Raw genomic sequence first — 11382 nt, forward strand, 5'->3', positions numbered from 1 at the left:
CCGAGGGTCGGGCTACACCAGCTCCATCTCACCAGTGCCCCATCACCATAGACCTTGATTCCCTGCCCCTCACCGAGACCTGGCATAGCGACGTTTATATTTCTATAAACGAATTCTGCCCACCTGAATATGCCATTCAGCGAATTATCTCCCACCGCACCCCTATTACCATAATGAAACAGTCAGGTGGATCTAATATAAAAAACTTGATATCCGTTCCAGTGAATATACCATCCAGGCCTACTAGTCAGGCGAGCCAGCCCTTTTCTCCGGAAGCTATTTCAATGGCGATTCTAAATGTCAGGTCCCTACCAAGCAAAACCTTTCACATTAATGATCTTATATGTGAACGTAAATTAGACTGTATGTTCCTAACTGAAACCTGGCTAAATATAAATGGATCAGCAGCCCTCATTTAAGCCTCTCCTCCTAACTACAGCTTTTTTCAATCTATCAGAAGTGGGAAAAAAGGTGGAGGAACAGCCACCATAGCTACAGATGCCCTCAGCTGCAGGACCATCTCCTTTGATGATTTCGCCTCTTTTGAATACCACGCTATTGTCCTAAAATGCCAGCCCCCAGTTCTGGCAGTAACCGTGTATAGGCCTCCCAAACAATGCCCTGCCTTCTCTACAGAATTTTCAGAAGTCCTGTCCATCATCCATACAAATTATGATAAGATTATCATCATTGGAGATTTCAACATACACGTAGACACTGAGGCGGACTCGAAAGCTAGGGACTTTATCAACCTCCTAAACTCCATGGATTTTACCCAACATATCTCTGAGCCAACCCACAACCGCGGCCACACCCTTGATCTAGTTATTACTAAGGGCCTGACTATCACTGTTTCCTCTATTAGTGACCTCGCCCTCTCCGACCATTTCTGTATCTTCTTCACTGCATTGGTTCCTAAAGTCAAAAGTAGTACTGAGCGCTTTATCAAGAAATGTTATCTTACCTCCGCAGTAGCCGATTTAGAGAAATAATGACCACAAACAATTTATCAACTCCAGAAGTGGGGCCCTTAGGAACTATTGAAGACCTGGCAACCACCTTTAACACCAGAGTAAGGGCAGCCTTGGATTCTGTAGCACCTATTAAACTGAAAAGGATCACAACCAATAATAAAGCCCCATGGCGAAATGAGGAAACATATCAACTAAAGAGAACCTGCAGAAGTTCTGAGCTTATATGGCGAAAAACCAAGCTACAGGTCCACCATGATATTCTCAAAGAACATCTCTCTGCTTTTAATAAAGCAATAAGAAATGCAAGGAAAGACCACTTCTCAAAATTGATATCTATCAACCGAAATAATTCAAGAGTGCTCTTCTCAACAATTGATAGCCTAATAAACCCTGCCGTAAAAACACCTGATAACCTGCTCTCTACCTCCAAATATGAGGAATTTGCAGCTTACTTCAGAGATAAGATTATGAATATTAGGAGGAATATCACTCAGGAAAGGCCATGCATCCCGTTCACAGATCCTCTCCCTCCATGTAATGGACATATGAGCCTGTTTACACTGATGGACACAGAACTGTTGAGAAAAGTAGTATCCAAACTCAAAACCTCCACATGCCTGCTGGATCCCATCCCCACCGATTTTTTCAAAACTATTTTTGACTCTGTATCCTATGACATTTTATCCATTGTTAATGACTCCCTATCTACAGGTCTCTTCCCACCAATACTTAAAACTGCTCTGGTGAGACCCGTACTTAAGAAAAACAACTTAGACACTTCAGTTCTTAGCAATTTTAGACCAATCTCCAACCTTCCCTTTTTGAGTAAAATTCTGAAAAAAAAAAAATTCAAACAGATTAATGATTTAGCTACAAGTTGTACCCTTGACCTTTTCCAGTCCGGCTTCCGTGCCCACCATAGCACAGAGACGGCATTAGTCAAAGTTGTAAATGACCTCGGAATTAATGCTGACTCCAAAGAGCTTTCTGTTCTCGTCCTCCTGGACCTGAGTGCAGCCTTTGATACTATAGATCATGCAATCCTCATCGAAAGACTGGAAAAGTGGGTTGGCCTCTCTGGTCCAGTCCTAAATTGGCTTAAGACCTATCTAACCGGTCGTGATTTCTTCGTTGCCCTCGGTGAATATAGCTTAGGAAAGATCCCTATGACCTGTGGGGTGCCCCAAGGATCGATCCTAGGACCTCTACTCTTCAGCCTGTACATGCTGCCCCTTGGCAGTGTCATCAGGAGGCACAATATTAGCTACCATAGCTACGCAGATGATACCCAACTCTATATTTCCGTAACACCCAGTAACTACAGCTTGGTTGACTGCCTTGTCAAGTGTATTACAGATATAAATGTCACATAATTTCCTCCAACTAAACCAGGACAAAACAGAAGTACTGATCATTGGAGAAAAAGCTGAAAGAGAGAAACTAGCTGCACACTTAAAAACTCTGGAAATTGACACCAATTGCCAGGCTAAAAACCTAGGTGTCATACTTGACTCAGATCTTAACTTCGAAAACCACATCAAGAATATTACAAAGACATCCTTTTACCACCTAAGGAACATTGCCAAGGTGCAACCCTTTCTCTCTCAGGCTGACACCGAAAGATTAATGCATGCTTTCATCACAAGCAGGCTGGACTACTGCAATGCTCTACTATCAGGCCTACCAAAGAAAGCAATCTCTAAGCTACAAATGATACAGAATGCTGCAGCACGAGTCCTCACTAAGACTAGACGAAGGGCACACATCACACCAGCGTTAAAATCACTACACTGGTTACCAGTCAACTCTAGAATAGACTTAGTCTATAGTCTCTCCACAGTCACTCACCAGAATATATTTCAGACATGCTTGTTAAGTACATGCCAAACAGACCACTTAGATCCTCAGGCACTGAACTTTTAACAGTTCCAAAAGCCAGGACCAAGAAACACAGAGAGGCAGCTTTTAGTTTCTATGCCCCCAACCTCTGGAACACCCTACCGGAGTGCCTAAGAAGGGCCGAAACAACGGAGGTCTTCAAGCGAGACCTCAAGACGTACCTTTTCGACCTAGCCTACAATCACTAGCTAGGACCTTGAGACACAGAAAGGCAGCCTCAAACCTACCTGTGAATCCTCTGCATACATTGGTATTTATCCTGCTATGCAATGTATGTATATCAAGTAGTGTACAGAAGCTGGTTATCCTGAAACAGGCTTGTTCTGTTCTGACTGCTGTGTTGCTTCAATGACTCAGTGTTCTCCTAACCGTTTTCTGTCTCCCCTAGTGCCTCTCTCTCTCCCTCCTATCCTCTAACCAGGTCCAGTGTCAGCTGCGGAGCTGTGGATATCGTAGTATTAAGTACACACACACACACTTGCACACAGACACACATCAGTCCACATCCGGCTTAGGCCTGGACCTGATGCTCTTAGCCTTTCTTGCTCCGAAAATTTAATTCAATGTTATTTATTGTTCTTTAAATGTTCTTATCCATTAGACAAATATATCCCAGGAGCTTGCCCCAGGTTGCCTGTTTCAATATCTGTGTGGTCTGTATGGCTCTGTGCGCTACTAACCCTGCTCTGCCTTCCCTCTGCCTTCCCTCTCCCTAGTGCCTCTCTCTCTCCCTCCTATCTTCTAACCAGGTCCAGTGGATGCCCCACTGTCACCAGCAGACCTCCCGAAGTCCGATAGATACCCGTGTCTGCTGTGGATGATGTAGCATGTCCGTAGAATATTCTCTCTCCTATGATGCTTTTAGTCTCTCTCACTCTAATGTAATTTAATGCAATGTATTGCTTTATAAATGTTCTTAGCCGGTAGACAAACATACTCCTGGAGCTTGCTCGATCGCCTTGTTGAGAGGGGTCAGGGAAGAATTTTTACAGCTCACTTATCTGGCCCCCGGGTGATTACTGTTTTTTTGCTTCCCTCTGGAATATGTAGAAAGTGGGTCGTATGCCCACCTCCCTTGTTCTCTGTAAAGCGCATTGTGTTGCCTCTGGGTATGAAATGCGCTATACAAATAAAGCTTTGATTGATTGATTGATTGATTGATTTCCAAACTACCAACTACAGGCATTTGTCCACAAGAAGAAACGGCATGCTAGCTGTAGCACTAGCAGCACCATGACGAGAGCAGATGCTAACGTTAGCCTGCCTCCAGGACCAGATCTACCGTCAAGTTCACAAGCAACTTTTTGCGGAGTTGACTCCGGCTTCTGGAGAACGCAGTTTCTCAAAGTTGAAACTAATAAAAAAACTACCTTCGTAGTACAATGACAAAGGACAGACTGAAATGGACTTGCAACGCTCTCCATAGAACACGAACTGGCACAGAGAATCGAAGTCGAGGATGGAATTGACCTTCACTGCGATGAAGGCACGTCGTGCCGCTTCTGAAAGGTAGGCTAATCATTAATATGAAGCTAATCTTCATTTGCTCTCTAGTCGTTTAAACTGCTTGCGCAAATGCGCACATTCATGCATGTGTGTGTTTTACGTACATGATAAAGTGGTATAGGACTGAGATTTACACTGGTATTATTTAGTTGGAGAATCTGCTGATATAATGTGCTTGCGCAAATGCGCACATTCCGTGTGTGTTCATGTATGTGTACGCACATAGGAGAGGTGCACTGGTATTTAGCTTGAGGAGCTGAAATTGGATTATTTGGAAAATAGATGTGCTGTAAATAATTTGTAACCAGGTTATATTTATTATGCAGACATTGGTGTTATTTGTATGGATCCCGCATATTGCGTCATGCATACTGAAGCTAATATTGTTGACACCGAGCACCTATAAGGCATATGTATGGCATATTGGTGTTTGTGTATTGTTGCTGGTTTTCGCTTTATATTGACCTTTGTGTTGTCGGTATGGTAGGCCTACGTTGCTAATAGAGAGCGGCATAATTGCTTTTCGCCTAGAGCGGCAGAAATGCACAGGCCGGGCCTGGCGAGAAGCCTAATTCTTTTCATCGTTCTCATTCGTTCGGCCTCTTATTAAGAAATGTGCGTATAGCCTATAATAGGCCAGCTACATTTTCGTTTGCATTCTGACCTCAGAAAATTGAGTTCTCATGTAGCTCCCCTTTATTTTTTGATTTCTTCACTGATCGCTCGGCTGTTGTGAAAAATTAAATGTGTGTGGGCTACTTTTGTTTTCCATGTTACAGTTTGTTGTGCTATATGACTGTGTTTAAATAAATGAGTAATACAATGTTGTTCAGTCTCCTTGCTGTGTTGCCGAATGCCAACACATTGAGAATTAATCTACCGCTTTGCTGAGGCGGCTGCTGCCGCTCGCTCCGTGTGTATGGTAAGGTTATATGTATAATAATAATAATCATAATAATAAAGGAACGACTAGTCGACTAGTCGCTTGAAATGAGGACTTCTAGTCGAGCAGGAAAATCTTTAGTCGGGGGCAGGCCTAATAATTACACTACCTACAGTATGCTTGCATTTTTGATCATTGTATGTGTTGTATGTGGCAATAAAAACTTGAAACTCAGCTCAGCTGTCGGTCCCTATTGTATTTGCCAATATTCTTCTTCTTCTGAATCTTCCTAGGAAGTCGGACTTCCCATGCATGAAAAATCACCAAACTTTGCAGATAGGTCAAAAAGTCCTCAACTGGCATTGTGGGCCAATAGTCCTGATGGTGGTGCTACAGCAACTGTCTAAAGTTCAATTATTATTATTTTTGTAATCAAATGAAAAGTAACCTGGGTGAATGCAGAGCTGTCATAACCTGATTACTCTTGAGAGATTTACTGACTTGTCACAGGTGCTGTGTAGCGAGGGTCTGACTGGGCGCTGTTACTTAGCCTGGTATGACCATCCCGATCTAGCGAGCTCACTGCTTCGCTCCGCAATATCGGTCTGGCCTTCGCCCAGTAGAGAGTGATTATGTGGGAGAGGATACTTGCCTTGACAGACAAACACCTTCAGCCAATCAGCGTTCAGCAAACCTTTGCCAAATCCAGTCGGAAGAACGGCAAAAACGTCTTTTCCACCGAAAAACTCCACTAGAGCATACTCTTGTTCTTGTTTAAGTGTTGTGATTAAGTCTGTTTCTGCAATGACTGCTGCGTTTATTCTACTCACGTTAACGTTACCACTCGTTGCCTCGGGAGCCGCCATATTTGTTTAGCGAGCGGCAGGGACACAAACCAATCAGGGGCTGCTTTCCACTGTGGGGCGGGACAGCAGTTAAAATGCAGTCCCTGATTGGCCCGGTATGGTCAGGATTTTGGCATAATCGCTCTGGAGGAGGCGAAGGCCAGACGGTTCTGCGTTAGTGAAACAGAATGTGAGCTCGTGAGAACGGGATGGTCGTACCAGGCTAGCTGTTACTGGGAGGTGGAGAGGAGTCGGTATGTGGTCTATATAGGAGTAACATATAAAGGAATTAGCAGGATAGGCGAGGGTATGGAATGTCTAATGGGTGGAAATGACAAGACCTGGCGTCAGATCTGCTCTGATGATAGGAACACTGTCACAATAACATGTTCATTTATATAAAATCCTACAGTACATACCTACTGAAAATTAAACCTACTGAAAAAATTTAATTCACATGATTCACGTTATCTTTTTATTTTGTATCGAAGGCCTGAACAGGAAAACCCTAGGAAAAGTGTTCATTTATTTTGGGCCTTTTACTTGGAACAAGCTGCAAAAATACACAACTCTAGAAGAGCTTGTTTCACTAAATTACTTTAAAACCAGGATAAAAATAATGGAATATAGTGAAATTGGAGATTGTAAATACTTTGACCTGGAAATGCACTTCCTTAACTGACTTCAAAATGTATGAATATGAGGTTTTTTCTGTACAATAGAGAGAACTATATTTTCTAGAGCATCAGTGTATGTCCAGTTGTAAAGTCATTACTAATCAACACTTATTTTTCAAATATTTGTATTTTTATATTTAATTAAACCATATTCATTCTATGATTATATTTGCTGGGTTCATTCTATTATCATCAGGGCAAAAAGGTTTTGTATTATATGCATAAAGTATTTATTAAATGATTTATTATTGCATTCATTACCATATCATTTAACTAGTAAATACACTATTATACACATACTTGTGTAATAAAAAACATTCAAAAAACACACAAAAAAAAAAGCATTCAATTGTGATTGAGATTGAGGTAATTTGTGTGCATTGAGGTTCTTTAGCTGTCCTCAAAAAAAAAAAAACAGTATTTCTTCACTTGCAATGATGGAATTGTCAGCGTCTTCTTCTGCGCAAGATGGAAGGCAATCTTTTTCTCATAGTACGCACACTTGTTCACAAAGAAGGGATATAAAGGCTCCTCCCCCTTTGTAGCTCAGTGTCACCGGAAAACGACAGGAAGATGGGGTCCTCCACACTGAGGAGGCAGAAGTCTCTGTCCTAGAGAGAGAGAGAAGTTAGGCATGGGGGGAGGGAGATTTAAAAAAAACAGTGGCACAATATTCATAGCTTTCCATTTATTCAATTTACTTGGACTAATGCTTAGACCAACATACACCAGTGATTTGAATTTGAATGTACCTGTAGTTTAGGGTGGATAGCAGCCGTCATTTGACGGGTCTCGGGGTCCCTTGGGTAGTCTACACTCCTCACAAAAGTGTATACTTCCACTTCACCTCCTTCAAAAATACTTCCTGGGATGAGAGAAGACTGGTTGTTTGCTAACTTGCTGTATGTTTGTCTCAAACAATGATGTTGATTGGGAGCTGTAGTCCCAAGAGATGTAGTCCTAAGTACCTGAGTTGTAGTTTTGGACCCAGTCTAGCGTCTGGTCAACTGCCTCCTTCATCAAGTTGTAAATATCAGCTCTGACCACTCCATGTGGCTGTGGCCCAACCTCAATCGCTGTAGGAAGAGAATTTAAAAATCAGTAGAGAGAGAAATTTCCTCAGGCGGTTTGTAATGCAATGAAATAATAGATTAATTGAAACTCAAAGAGCAACTTCATTGTCTTTCTCTCTCTCTCTTTCTCTCTCTCTCTCTCTCTCTCTCTCTCCCTCTCCCTCTCTCTCTTCCTCACACATAAAAACACAATGAAATCCACATGCACAGGTATAGTACTGTATCATAATGCACCACAGCACATTTATACATACTTGCTTTCACACACAAACACACATGCGCACACACACGCACACACACACACGTGATTCCTGGGAGTAGGCCTCAGAGATTGGGATATTCAGTAGGATTAATCTTAATCTCACGGGCGCTGAAGTTATCTTCCTCTGAGAACACAACAGATTAACTCTTTACACCCCCACAGGCACACATTACACCTCTCTCAGCATGACGGAAACAGGCTCAGATTACCAATTATACCTCTCTTTAAAAACGGTGAGGCTGTTTGTGTCTTTCAAGTCAAATTACAGTGTGTGTGTGTGTGTGTGTGTAGGAGGGTGTCTCAACTACAGACAAATGGGATTATCAGTTCACTGCCAAGTGATTGATAGTAATCCACAGTGGTTGATTATAATCCTTTGTCGTCACTGCAGACGGTACATTTCAGGAGCCCTAATTTGGGATTATGTTCCACTGTGTTGACACCGAGCACGACCAGACAGCAGTGATTTCCCACTACCCCACTCTCTGAGAACTCAGAGCGCCACGAACGAATTGGATGAGGAACAAATTTTCCGAAGAGAGATTGCTTGGCTTGGCGGTTAATGGGAGCGGGTTATACTCAGTGGGTGCAAACCATACTTCAAAAGCCTCAGCCTCTGACCTGGAGGTGCTTGTAGATGTGCAGAGAGATCCAGTCCCTGAAGGAGTAGGAGATGAGGCTGAGGCCCATGTTGGAGGTGGTGTTGTGGAGGTCACACACCAGGTCCATGGCCCCCTCTCCGCCCTTGGGTCCCAGCAGGGTGTCCAGCTCCCGGGCTTGCCTGACCTCGTACGGGGCGGCATCAGTCGCCGGGGAGTTGGGGGAAGAGTAGGGCGGGGCGGATGAAGGAAGGAATGGTGGTGGTGGCGACGGAGAGGGAGAGTGGATTAGAATGAATGTGGTTCCTGTGAGAAGTATGGTGTGCTTTGTATTGGGGAGAACGGTGGTTGGGGGGGGGGAGGCAGGAATGAGGGATAGAGAGAGAAAGAGAGGAATCATTTGTTGTCCTCTTGTCAAATACAGTATCCATATCCATTAGAAATGTAATGGTATGAGTTTGTCTAGATGAGTGACACTACATAACGCACTGTTCCTATTGAAACACTATCCAGTTGAGCAGTCTTTGTGACTGAAGCTCCTACCATCCGTGCCTTAATGAACCTTCCTTCAAAGTCACTTAATCTTTTCCTCTTGCCACCTTGATCCAAAATCGAGGTCAAATTGGCCACAGAGCATCATAGGATGTTAATTGTTTAATTGTATCGTGCAGTAATAACACCTGTATACAAGCATCTGCATCTGTTCTCAACTCACTTCTGGGCTCTGGCTCAGGAGGTAGAGCGGGTCGTACAATCATCGCAGTGTCGGCGGTTCGAATCCCGGCTCCTCCAGTCCATGTGTCGAAGTGTACTTGGGCAAGGCATGGCAGCTACCGCCAATGGTGTGTGAATGTGTGTGTGAACGGGTGAATGAGAGGCCATTGTGAAGCGCTTTGGATAAAAGCGCTATGTAAGCGCAGTCAATTTACCGCTCGTTTATTCAGTTTTTTCCTTTCATTTGTCACCCGTCTGTACAGAACAGCATATGCAGCTGTTTCCAGTCATGCTCTCCTTAACTGAGTATAGCGTCAGTGAAACAGCGGTTCAGGTCAGTCTCGGTGTACCCCCGGCAAGCCTCCACGGCGCGCAGGTTCGATATCACCGCTGTCACCGCCGCCTGCCCCGCCTTCTCCACCTTCTGTCTTTGCAGCTCCCTGACCACGTGGATGCCTGACATCTCGTTGCCATGGGTACCGCCGCAGATGGCGATGCGGGACAATGGCGGGAGGGAGACCTGCTCCATCTGGTGGCCAGAGAGAGTGAGATGCTCTTGTGTTTCCTTCTGTCTGTCTCTCTGTCTCTCTGTCTGTCTCTCTGTCTCTTTCTTTCTTTCTTTCTTTCTTTCTTTCTTTCTTTCTTTCTTTCTTTCTTTCTTTCTTTCTTTCTTTCTTTCTTTCTTTCTTTCTTTCTTTCTTTCTTTCTTTCTTTCTCTCAAGCTCCAACATAGCCACGCAAGGCTGTGTGTGGTGAACATTTTATACACCACAAGAGTGTAGGTGTCCTCCTATTGGGTTAAATATAGTCACAGATGTCCCTGTCCACCTACAGTACCTGTATTAGAGCAATGGCAGAATAGTCTGTATGGTGAGAAAGCCAAGTGATAAACACACCTACCTTGTGAACAAACAAACAAACAAACAAATGAAACTTGTTTTAAGCCCTGAAGGCTTTTGGCAGGGCAGGGGAGACTGGAGATACAATGTGTCCTTGGGAAAGACCGAATAACCAAAATAGTTAGTTAGGCCTGGGGTCATTGTCAAGTCACTTATTACAAGTTTCTAGTTAAAGCTGGTCATCATGTCCCACTAGGGTTTGTGATGTGGTTTTACATACATTCACATTCTTCTTCGGTGCTGAGTCAAACTGTAGTGTAGCCTACAGGAGTTCCAAACTGTGAAAAAGCAACTCTGGCTTCACCATCCGGACAACCTGGAGGTGTGCAAGTAAAGTGCCTCAGGCATTCACTGACTGAAACCTGCTCTGAAGACACCAGAGAGAGAGGTGCCCTAAATCTAATCTATAACCATGATAAAGCACTCTCAGAGATTCCGTGTGTTATTGCTCAACTATCTCTCCTCTGAGTAATGATCAAAAGGGCTCTCTCTCTCCTTTTCTCTTTTCACTTAAAATGAAAGGTTGAATTTTTGCCCCATATGGTACCACGGCACACAGCATTGCCAGCAGATATAACCATACTGTAGGTATCAGTCTACTGGCTCATTCCCCTGCAGTCAACCCTCAGGTTGCCATGTTTACATAATTTTCAACATGATGAAATACATAAATGACATTCAGTCACTGCACTGAGAGGCGGACATAGACTATTAAGCACACAAAAGCGCCTGTGTGTACATACACGCACACGCATATACTGTACATACACATGGCTACAGAGCTCTCTAGTTGACGGGACAGAAACATGGACAGCAGTCTGGAGTAAACATGCTCTCGGGTAGCCTAGCTAGTCTTACCATGCGGTCCAGGGAGGCTACGCGTTCTCTCCTTCTTCTTTGCCTTTTTTCGATAGCTTCTCACTGACTCTGTCTGGCCCAGTTATAGTGAGCTCCCAGTGACCTTTACACTTTCTATGGCCAATCTTTAAGCAAGACAATTCCACCAGCAACTTTCCACTCGGAGACGCACGCACAAAAACACACACTGCGG

The 11382-nt window shown here is 43.7% G+C and overlaps 1 pseudogene across 1 annotated transcript; it reads right to left on the bottom strand.

Moving 5' to 3' along the window:
* Positions 1-7174: 7174 nt before the first annotated feature.
* On the bottom strand, positions 7175-9961 carry LOC311315380 (N-acyl-aromatic-L-amino acid amidohydrolase (carboxylate-forming) A-like; annotated as a pseudogene). The gene is made up of 6 exons: positions 9736-9961; positions 8741-8937; positions 8162-8243; positions 7753-7860; positions 7537-7649; positions 7175-7395 (listed from the first exon to the last, which is right to left on the bottom strand). The product of its transcript is annotated as an N-acyl-aromatic-L-amino acid amidohydrolase (carboxylate-forming) A-like (transcript).
* Positions 9962-11382: the final 1421 nt, after the last annotated feature.

Source organism: Borostomias antarcticus (genome assembly GCF_949987555.1).
Source record: "Borostomias antarcticus genome assembly, chromosome: 11".
Taxonomy (NCBI): Eukaryota; Metazoa; Chordata; class Actinopteri; order Stomiiformes; family Stomiidae; genus Borostomias; species Borostomias antarcticus.